The following is a 12,016-nucleotide window of genomic DNA, read 5'->3' on the forward strand; positions in this document are numbered from 1 at the left end:
TACGCACACACAGACACACAAACATACACACACCATGGGGCTCTGAGAGGCTCCAGATGTCTAATTGGAGAGATAAAAATAGACTAACAATGGTGAGCCCAGGAACCACAAACTGCCACGGAATCAGATGAGCAGCTTGTGGTTGTCTGTCTATGAGGGTTAGCTGAACAACAGCTTAATGGTCCACATAGCAATTGAAAGCCTCAACCTGGACTCAGCGTAGACATAATATAGTAAACGAAAACCTGGGACACTTACGTTAGGTATGGTAAGTATTAATTTATGGATGTCCATCATCCATTTTGTGTAATTTAGGATTTACAAATGGCAAGATACTATATGTTATGAATTTGCAATATGTATGATATGCTGCAAATTCTAACGTTAGCTATGTAGCTAGGTGGATAATGTTAGCCAGGCTAGGGGTTACGGTTAGGGTTAAAGTTAGAGTTAAGGTTAGGGTTAGGTTAGGAATTACGTTAAAGTGTTGGGGAAGGGTTAGCTAACATGTTAAGTAGTTGCAAGGCAGCTAAAAAGTAGTAAGTGGTTGCAAAGTTGCTAATAAGCTAAAAGTTGTCCCTGATGAAATCTGAACACGCAACCTTTGGATTGATAGACGTTCGCGTTATACCCGTTATTTTTTGCTTTAAAAGGAATGCACAGTGAAAACTGCATTTATATTGAATTTAATTAACATTTGAACTAAGGCAGATTTAATTACTATCACCAAAGTCTGAAAAATCTATATTATTGCGCTGTCTGTTGAGTTGTATCTGAAAATCCAATCAAGTGTCTTGACTCTGAATCACTCGGTATTGCTTTGCTTCAGCTGAGATGACTTCAGCTCACCTACTCATTTAATGTCCAATGATATGCTTTGTATGTGCTTCATTCCCTGCCCTAATTTGAATATGTACAGTGCATTACCTGTCAGTCCCTTATCTTCGGATTCAGCAGGCAACAGGTCAGAAGGCTAGCTAGATACCGGTAAGCAAGAATGGCACGTTACCATGTCTTTGGTTGTAAAAGCAATTTACAGCAGTTGTTTAACTTCCCAAAAAAGGAAGATTTAAGGGAGAAGTGGGTTACATTCATTTCCAAAGCTCAGGATGCACCCAAGTTGACAACAAAGAGTGCCATTTGCAAAGCATGTCCCCCAAAAAATGGTATATGCCAAGTTTATTTTACTGGTCCGATGCAGTTCCAACACTTGAGTTGCCACTGACAGTCCCAGCAGCAAGCATGGATTAACATGTACCGGTAAGTAGCTAGCTAACATAGAAGAGTAGAGATTATCTAGCTAGCTAACATTAGCTAATTTATTTGTCAATGTTGTGGTAACGTTAGCGCCGACATAAACCTCCTTGTTTTCACTGACTTAACATTAGATGGCTAACTTAACTAGCTAGCTAGCTGTTAGCCAAATATTTGACTCAAAAGAAGACGTTTTATAATCAGATTAGTATGCATCTGTTTTGGTGCAAAACAAATCGAAATCCGATTGATAAGTATCTTCTCTTTTGAATTATAGGGCTAGCTAACGGCATTAGCTGTACGATGAGAGCAATATATGTGGTATTTTTATGACTTGGAGGGATATCGTGTAGAAATGTTAAGCTATATGTATGGTGGATGCTGCATGATGTAGCTAATCGTTAACGATATAGTTTATAATGGTTGAAATAGTAAGAGATCAGAGTCATGGGTAAGATTATAGCTAGCCAAAATAGATTACACTAAGATCTGTTTTGGAAGGAAACACGTTGGAGAGAAACAGGTAACGTTATGACGTTGGAGGGAGACAAATTGGAGGGAAACGATAAATATCATGTTGGAGGGAAACCAGTATTGGAAAGAAACTGACGTATATAATGTTGTTAGGCCTTGTTAGTGAGCATTTAGCCTGTGATGAATACATTATACAAATGTATTGATGAAGTCTCCCACACTGCCCACTACAAGAGACAAGGGTTGTCAATGGGAACCCATACCAAAGGCAATGCGAGATATGGGCTCACAGACCGACCCCAAAACTCAGAGAGGAAGAACACAGTTGGCACTCAGTTTTCCATGGTAAGTCTACAGCCGAATACAAGGATTCGAGATGGGTTGCTGCTAAAAAATTGTTTCTGCACTATCACCCTATGATGATAGTATAATCAGGCAGACAAGTCTACCAAAAAAAAGTTGCACTTGGCACCACCATGCCAGTAGATAACTTTGGCTTAGTATTAGCATCGACTCCTGTGAAAGACGGATCATCCACACCTCCTCCAGCTAAGTGGTCAGCGAGTGTTGATGACTCTGTAACAACGTTACCTGATCCAGATGAACCCGCATACCATCCCAGTGTATCAGTTCTGGAAGACACCACAACAGTAAGTCACTAGATTCTTGCTCTACCATACCCTACCATTGTTCTGACAATGTGAGAATTTTTAACAACAACTTTCTGTGTTAGTAAGGGAAAATGGGCGAGGGTCAGAAGGAGGGTTTAGTGTTTTTTGATTTTACCCAGGGGAGGGTTATGTAATTTGTAATCGATAAAATGTCATATTGCTCAGTGTTTGAGAATAAGTTGCTTATTATACCTCGATTAGTGCCCGATTTAGTACCTCATCCCTGATTCTTTGCTGGGCGAGCAATATCAAGTGTGCCTGGTGTAGTCTCCATCAAATGATCCATAGCCTATTCTATAGGCTATAGACCTAGGCTATATGAAGATCAAGTTCGGAGAAGCACACAGCAAAGTTATATTTCTAAGAAAATGTACTTCCTTCCTGAGTTTTTGCGCTGCTTGGATGGTGTATATAAAGCTAGACTACACAGCATTACACCCTGCATATGAATAGGCTATCCCAATCATGATGAGCCCTGGCCTGCCCTGCTCTTGCTGATGCAAACCATTTTGGGCTACCTAACCAATGACTGTGCTGTGTATGGTGGCACTTCAGGAGGCGAGTCAAAGGCTTCTTCCAAGTTTTTAAAATTATATATCTGTGCAACTAAGCCTACTGATGTCCTGTTCAGTTTGAGAGGGAGAGCACGAAGATGAGAAGGATGACCGGAGGTAAGCTTGCTACTGCTGTAAATTATTTTAATAAAAAACAATAGGTTTCGTTGCCAATAATGAAGCTACTTTTCAGAGTTCTTGACCTAACAATAAGCCATTGTCAAGTAATTTACTTAACTTAAATTGCTATGAAGCGGCAGCTGCGGAGATGGGCTGAAAGTAAATGGGTGCTGAAAGTAGGCTAAATCGAGAAGGCCTAATTCATTTAAACAGTCTTCATCTTAAATTGAGTTTAGGCTACTAACAACAAGAGGACTTTGTGTTGGAGCCTATTTCTTGTTTGACAGACAAAATTATAGTTTACTATCTATAGATTTTGTCAGACAATTCCTTCAGTCACCATGCACTCCTTAGATATCTCAGTGTCATAGAAGGGCTTGGTGTGTTAAGCTAAAACCAGGGCTCTAATTGAGGGGGTATGTTAGGGTATTGTGGCTTTTGTTAGAAAACATGTCTAAAAGCATAGACTTACCCCTTGGTAGCTTAAGATTTTGAACAAAAAATGAGGGACCTCGTTACATCAAGCGATCTATAACGACACTTTAATCCGCAATGTTTTATGCTAGAAACAAGCTGTAAAATACCGGGGAAAGATCTGACTCCAATGTACACTACCGTTCAAAAGTTTGGGGTCAATTAGAACTGTCCTTGTTTTTGAAAGCAATTTTTTTGTCCATTAAAATAACATAACATTGTTCAGAAATACAGTGTAGACATTGTTAATGTTGTATATGACTATTGTAGCTGGAAACGGCAGATTTTTTATGGAATATCTACATAGGCGTACAGAGGCCCATTATCAGTAACCATCACTCCTGTGTTCCAATGGCACGTCGTGTTAGCAAATCCAAGTTCAACATTTTAAAGGCTAATTGATCATTAGAAAACCTTTTGCAATTATGTTAGCACAGCTGAAAACTGTCATTCTGATTAAAGAAGCAATAAAACTGGTCTTCTTTAGACTAGTTGAGTATCTGGAGCATCAGCATTTGTGGGTTCGATTACAGGCTCTAAATGGCCAGAAACAAATATCTTTCATCTGAAACTCGTCAGTCTATTCTTGTTCTGAGAAATGAAGGCTAATCCATGTGAGAAATTGCCTTCACAGAACAGCGCAAACTGGCTCTAACCAGAATAGAAGGAGGAGTAGGAGGCCCCGGTGCACGACTGAGCAAGGGGACAAGTACATTAGAGTGTCTAGTTTGAGAAACAGATGCCTCACAAGTCCTTAACTGGCAGATTCATTTAAATAGTACCCGCAAAACACCAGTCTCAACGTCAACAGTGAAAAGTCGACTCCGGGATGCTGGCCTCCTAGGCAGAGTTGCAAAGAAAAAGCCATATCTCAGACTGGCCAATAAAAAGAAAAGATTAAGATGGGTAAAAGAACACAGACACTGGACAGAGGAACTCTGCCTAGAAGCCAGCATCCCGGAGTCGCCTCTTCATTGTTGACTTCAATCTATGTAACATATTTTAAAAATCCCCATCAAAACACGTCAGTTTAAGCTGGAGATAAACTACACTACCAAAAGTATGTGGACACTCATGGGCAGTATATATAATACCAAACCAATCAGGTGGTTGTTCTAGAAAACAAAGCTTCGGACGCATTGATCATGTACTTCTGATAAAGCGATACAAGCATCAGCACACTGCTTCAAAATATACTGCTTAGCGATTTCGACACATACCTCGGAACCTTTGGCAGCAATTACAGCCTCTCAAGCTCTGTCAGGTTAGATGGGGAGCGTCGCTGCACAGCTATTTTCAGGTCTCTCCAGCGATGTTCGATCGGGTTCAAGTCCGGGATCTGGCTGTACCACTCAAGGACATTCAGAGACTTGCACCGAAGCCACTCCTGCATTTTCTTGGCTGTGTGCTTAGGATCTTGTCCTGTTGGAAGGTGAACCTTCGTCCAGTCTGCGGTCCTGTGCACTTTGTAATCACTGCTAAAGGTTCTTCAACAAAGTAGTGAGTAAAGGGTCTGAATACAAAAACGTTCTAACCCTTGCGTCCAATCAACCACAAGCATTAGCGAGGTCGGGCACTGATGTTGGGTGATTAGTCCTGGCTCGCAGTCGGTGTTCCAATTAACCCCAAAGGTGTTCGATGGGGTTGAGGTCGGGGCTCTGTGCAGGCCACTCAAGTTTTTCCACACCGAGCTCGACAAATCATTTCTGTATGGACCTCACTTTGTCCACAGGAACATGTTCGATGTGGTACATACGTTGGATTTTTCATACGTATGTGTCAAACTGTATGCGTAGATGGCTTGACAGAAGTGGTAGCAGAAGGTGAATGTTGAACTTTTGATGCGTACATATCCAGATGATGCTGCGTACTATTTTGAGCAAGGACGCTGTTGGTGTGATCGAAGCGTTAGTCTACGGAGATTGCGGCTCTGTGCTCGATTTTTTTTATCTGTCAGCACTAATTTGAAGGGGTGTCCATACACTTTTGTATATATAGTGTATTTATATTCCGGGCTCTGACATTCCTAGTTGTAATATTTCTATATTTCTTCATTCCTTTCTTTAAATTGTGTATTAGGTATTACTGCACTGTTTGAGCTAGGAGGATAATCATTTCACTTCACCCGTGATAACATCTGCAAAATATGTGTATTCAAGCAACACATTTAGATTGTAAACTCAGCAAAAAAAGAAATGTCCCTTTTCAGGACCCTGTCTTTCAAAGATAATTCGTAAAAATCCAAATAACTTCACAGATCTTCATTGTAAAGGGTTTAAACACTGTTTCCCATGCTTGTTTAATGAACCGTAAACAATTAATGAACATGCACCTGTGGAACGGTCGTTAAGGCACAGCTTACAGACGGTAGGCAATTAAGGTCACAGTTATGAAAACTTAGGACACTAAAGGGGCCTTTCTACTGACTCTGAAAAACACCAAAAGAAAGATGCCCAGGGTCCCTGCTCACCTGCGTGAACATGCCTTAGGCATGCTGCATGCTCCTCCTCACCAGTGTCATGATCAAAGATATGATCAAGAGCCTCACATACAGTATATTGTTTGGTCATTGTGCTGCCACAGAATGAATTGTGAGCAAGGCCTCAAAAAAGCTTTATATACCAGAGCTACAAGAAAAGTTCTACATATACCTGAAACAATGTTGCGATTGGTTGTGAGAATGCCAACAGGTGTGGTTCCCGTGGGGGAAAGATTCCATTGGGGAAAGGTTCCAATGGGGGTTGCCATGGAAGCCAAGAAGGGGAGTGAGGTGTGTGTGTGTGTGTGTGTGTGTGTGTGTGTGTGTGTGTGTGTGTGTGTGTGTGTGTGTGTGTGTGTGTGTGTGTGTGTGTGTGATCAAACACACATGCATGAGGGGGTCTGGGAGAGGAAGTGTGTCCATCTGATGAATGGGCATGTGCCTGAACTCAATTTTATACACTAATTGTGGTCTCACCCATTAATTTCTAATGACTGGTCATTTTTTACCGGGAACACCACAGGTGTACAAAAGTTAAAGAAAACACCCAAAATGTCATGAAAATCGTGTGTTTGTGTGTTCAGATGCCCTGTGTGTAAAAAGTAATGCGTTATGACAATCAGATTAAATTAACTAAATTTTTCAGATAGAAAATTAGGTCCAATTCAACCGGAACACAGCAGAAGAGTTAATGGCAATTTGTTGCTGTGAATTTGAAATTTCTTAACTTGAAACCATTTGTCAGTAAGTTATTGTAAAATTCACAATACTTTGCCAGTAACCTACATGCAACTTTCTGCGACTAGCAATTCACTTACTCTTCTTCTTCTGTTGACACCATGCAACATTACTTGTTAGTTGGCAGCATACTGTAGCAGCGGCAGCCTATCAGAATATTGCAGGTGGCGTTCAGCACATGATTTCACATGTAGAAAATGACATGTGAAAACATGTTGAACACTTCGCATGTGACATTTCACATGTGAAAACATGGTTTTGGAACACATCACAACACATGTTAGTAAGAGTTTCTCAATACATTTGTTTTGCAAGTCGTCAGGACATCGTGATGGTCCAAGACGGTCTCAAACCAWTATAAGTAAAGTAATGGTGGTTTTAAAGTAAGTAGTACGCTGTTCAGCTGAAGTATGACCCCTCCTGTGATCTGAACTCACAATCTCTGGATTTGAGGTGTCACTGATCTTTCTGCTGCGCCACAAAGTCTGTAACAATCCAATACACATTCATTATCTATAATATATCTCTGCATTTAGCAAAAGCGTGGCATCTGCAGTGCTATTTTAGTTATCAATTAATCTGACTTTTGAATACTTTCATCATGATTTCATTTACTGTAATTATTTTAGCAATTTGAGGGTTTTCTAGAATAGTTGTCTAATGTTAGTGGGGCATATTATTCTGTTTCAATGTTACTCCTGAATCACTATTATAAAATATTTTCTTTTTAACAAAGCTGAGATTCACTTCGAAGTCAAAAGTGTAGGAGTACAGGTGAAATCAGATATGAACTCTTATATGTAAAGTTCCCTGTTTTTGAGACCTGTGTGGCTCTGGAATTGGTTCCCGACCGACCTTTTCACTTATAAATCGATATGTGGACACATTAGATTGAAATGGCTTGCATTGAACGGTAGCCCTGATTCTCATGGGCACAGGAGTATGTCTCTTCTGCATGTGTAAAGCAAACGGAAATCTGACATTGGAAGCTGGGAGGTCCCTACTACAATTCATTCACTCTTCGTACTGTCCATCAACTCCTGGCTGAACCCTACATCACAGCCACTAATAACATATGCCTGGAATCCTTAGAGCGTAACGGAGCAGGTGTAACACATTCAGAGATCGATTTATAGCCAGTAATCTAAAAAATATATATAGATTTTAAGCAAAAACCACCTACTGTTTGTCATAGACAGACAAGATCAATATGAGATGAAAGGCGAGTTCCCAGTGAGTTCAGTAAGCCAAGCTATAGCTCTGTGAGATGTTCACAGCAATGGGGGCAGACGTTTTGATCAAGAGAGGCCTTTAGAAAATATGCACATTTTTATACAAATATGGAAGGTGAAATCATATAGTTTGTTGTTTTATGAATTGATTATACTATATTTAGAAAAAATATAAGTAATTTCAAGGTTTTTGAATAGGGACTATGTCATTATTATCATATTTGTACTGTGTACTTGTGGTTGTGTACTCAAAAGTGACTCTACTTCAGCAATGTATAACTATTTATACCAGAAAGGTGAGATTGTAACCTTTCTTGGAGTATGCAGCATTACTATTTCTTGTTTATGGCCCTCTCATGATAATTAATTACTTTTGGGGATTATGTAGAATACAGTTTCGATTACATGTATTTACATTTAAGAGGTTTTAAAACAGGCGTAGTGGCATAGCAGAAAGAACGGAATGCCATGAACCAAGAGATTGTGAGGAAACGTTGAATAATAATTTCTGTAAAAATAAACATACAAAATGTTGCCATGTATATCAAAAATGCAGGTTGAAAATGCTATGTTAAAAGTGCTTTGTGTATCATTACGACTCAATTTTGTGAAGTAATGTATTTTTTACGTAAGGGAGTATATAACAGACTAAACAAATAACAACAGTTTGATTGAATAACTTTCCACCGCAAACACACAATCATGGATTTTGATACCAAAACAAATGCTACAGGTGTACCCTTATCTAGGGTACCGAGATCTATGAGCAGAGGCAGGGTTCAGAGGTCAAAGCACTAAGCTCTTTAGACAGAATGTATCCACTGGAGAAGGTTGACTTTGAAAGAGATAGCCCAGCCATCCCCCCAGTGTTCATAGTCTTTCCTGTAGGATACTCCCTGGTCTGTATAGAGATAACCTCTGAGATTGACCCCTGCTTGTCCACCTGTTTAACACTGTGGGAGAGTCCCCTGGCTGCCCACCTGAGAGAGAGAGTGTGTGTGTGTGTGTGTGTGTGTGTGTGTGTGTGTGTGTGTGTGTGTGTGTGTGTGTGTGTGGTGTGGTGTGGTGTGTGTGTGTGTTATAGTGTGTGAATAATGTGTGTGTGTGTTGTATGTGTTAGCGCCTTCAGAGTTCCACACTCACAGAAAAAAAGGTGTTCTATGGGGAGAGCCGAAGAACCCTTTTAGAAGAGCCCTTTTTGGTTCCATGTAGGACCCTCTGTGGAAAGGGTTCGACATGGAACCCAAAAAGGTTCTACCTGGAACCAAAAAGGGTTCTTGAAAGGGTTTTCCTATGGTGTCAGCTGAAGAACCCTTTTAGGTTCCACCTAGGCTTTCAGGATGGTTTCATAGACTAGACGTAACATAGTAAGCTAAAATCCGAGACATTGAAATTAAGATTATATGTTACATTTGGTATAGATGCATAAGACAGAAGGTTACTAAAGGCAAAAAACGAAAGGAGGGTGTATAATGTTCAAATATTATCATGGAAAACTTTAGTTTTAGCTAATTAGCAACTTTGCAACTGCTTACTACTTTATAGCTACTTTGGACCTACTTAGCATGTTAGTTAACACCTATCCAAACCCTAACCTTAACCCTTTAACCTAACTTCCAACACTAACCTTAACCCTACCCCAACCTTAACCCTAACATTAACCCCTAGCCTAGCTAATGTTAGCCACCTACCTAGCTAACGTTAGCATTAGCCACCTAGCCACTAAGCTAACGTTAGCCACAAAAAAAATTGAATTCATAACATATTATACGTATTGCAAATTCATAACATACAGCTTGTACGAATTGCAATTTGTAACATATCATATGAATTGCAATCTGTAACATATCATATTCATTGAAATGCGTAACATATCTTTCAAAGTGGATGATGGACATCCATTTAATGCATACCATACCAAATTAATGCATACCATACCAAACGTAACATATCATACTAATTAGAGTGTCTCAAATTCTTGTTTACTATGTTACGTCTACCCCTGAGTCCAGGATGCATACACACTCCAGTAAATACATCACAGTCTGCTCCAACATCTGAATAGAGAAGACAGACAGACAAACAGACAGAAATGAGGACTGAACGTTCCCAATGTGGGGAGTATGTTCTGGGGTTATTCGGTTTATCCCGTGACTTCAGAGAGTCCAAATCATTCCTGTTAGCCAGCGGGAGGGAGAAAGAATAGGATCGCCAGGTTAAGAAGGAAAGATGTCTAGGCAGATTGGCCTGGAATTTCAGTGTTCCAGGCAGAGGAATGTGTGGCCTGGAAAGCTGTTGTTCCCTCCCACATGTGCTCCCATTATGCAACCCTTTTGGTTCCAGTGAGCACCCTTTTGGGTTCCATGTAGAACCCTTTCCACAGAGGGTTCTACATGGAACCCAGTAGGGTTCTACTTGTAACCAAAAATAGCTTTACCTGGAACCAAAAAGGTTTATTCTATGGGGACAGCCAAAGAACCCTTTTGGACACTGGAATGTGGAACTTGTGGAGGGGTGAACACAGTCACACACACACACCACACACTAACACACACACACACACCACACACACAACACACCCACACACACACACACACACACACACACACACACACACACACACACACACACACACACACACACTTTTAGATGGGCAGTCAGGGGACTCTCCTCGGGGGTCAACCAGGCGGACAAGCAGAGGTCAATCTCAGAGGTTATCTCTAGGGCTTGCAGACCAGAGAGTTTCCCACAGGAGAGACTGGGGATGGCTAAGGTATCTCTTTCAATGTCAACATCCTCCAGTGGATACAATCTGTCTAGAGCTTAGTGGTTTTTTACCTCTGAACCCTACCCCTGCTCATGCTGTAGATCTCGACACCCTAGATAAGGGCACACCTGTATCCTTTGTTTTGGTAAGGTTAATACAAGTCTCTGACTACAATGTTCATGTAATATTACATTTTGAATGTTTTGGTATGCAAATCCATGGCCGTGTGTTTGCAGTGGAAGTTATTCAATAGTTCTTTGTTTAATCACTTGAATATTCTCAACTCAATTCACTTCCTGTTGAATGCGGAACGAGATAGAGCTTGGTTTGTTGTTTTGAAAAGTTTGTTGTTTTGAAAGTTTATTGGAAAGTTTCTTAGTAGGTAGCTAACTTTTTAGTTTGGATCCCGCGACGCATTTGGCATCAGTTGCTAGGACTGCTATTCTCTGTCTAGTGATCCTGCTGACAAAGGTTGGGTCTGAGGAGCTATTTTGGCATAGCAACTAGCCAAGCTAGGGTTTCTTGAGGGCTTGAACGCAGCCCGCGACGCGGTTAGCCATTGTGGCTGGGACTGCGGATTGTCCCGGGTTTGTGACTGTCTAGATCCATGCTGTTTTTCGTGTTCAATCTTCCCTGTGACCTGCCCTGGCTGGAAATGTGACGAGTAACAGCGTAACCTACGTTGCTAGCTACCACGACCAAAGACCAAAGCCGGCGGGAGTACGGTTGAGGAAAGTGGTGTCTCTCTTTCACAGGTGAAGGATCTTTTAAAGAAACAAAATTAGTTCTACAAGCAGTTATTACAACAACAAGAAAATAGCTTCAAGTGTTTTGTCCAAATACTGGTCGATTCAACTAATAAAAGAATGGACGACCTGACCAGAGAGGTCCAGGACCTGAAGAACAGTTTGCAGTTCTCCCAGGGTCAGCTCGAGATGAGGCGAAAAAGGAGAACGGCAAGATGACAGCAATCTGTAAGTCATTGAGAAAGGACATCAGTTCTGTGTGTGAATCCATGATAACAATGACAGATAAATCAGACTCTCATGGGACAACATGGTTGTGGACGGAATTGCAGAATCTCCACATGAGACCTGGACGGAGTCTGAGACAAAGTGAGAGAAATGATCTCTGAGAAATTGAAGACGGACCACCGGAAGATTTAGGTGGAGCACGCCCACAGGACTGGAAAACCCACCACCGGCCCAGGTGACAGGCCCAGGCCGATAGTGGTTAAGTTCCTGAGGTTCAAT

The sequence above is a fragment of the Salvelinus sp. IW2-2015 genome, linkage group LG27 (genome assembly GCF_002910315.2).
Source record: "Salvelinus sp. IW2-2015 linkage group LG27, ASM291031v2, whole genome shotgun sequence".
NCBI classification, from domain to species: domain Eukaryota; kingdom Metazoa; phylum Chordata; class Actinopteri; order Salmoniformes; family Salmonidae; genus Salvelinus; species Salvelinus sp. IW2-2015.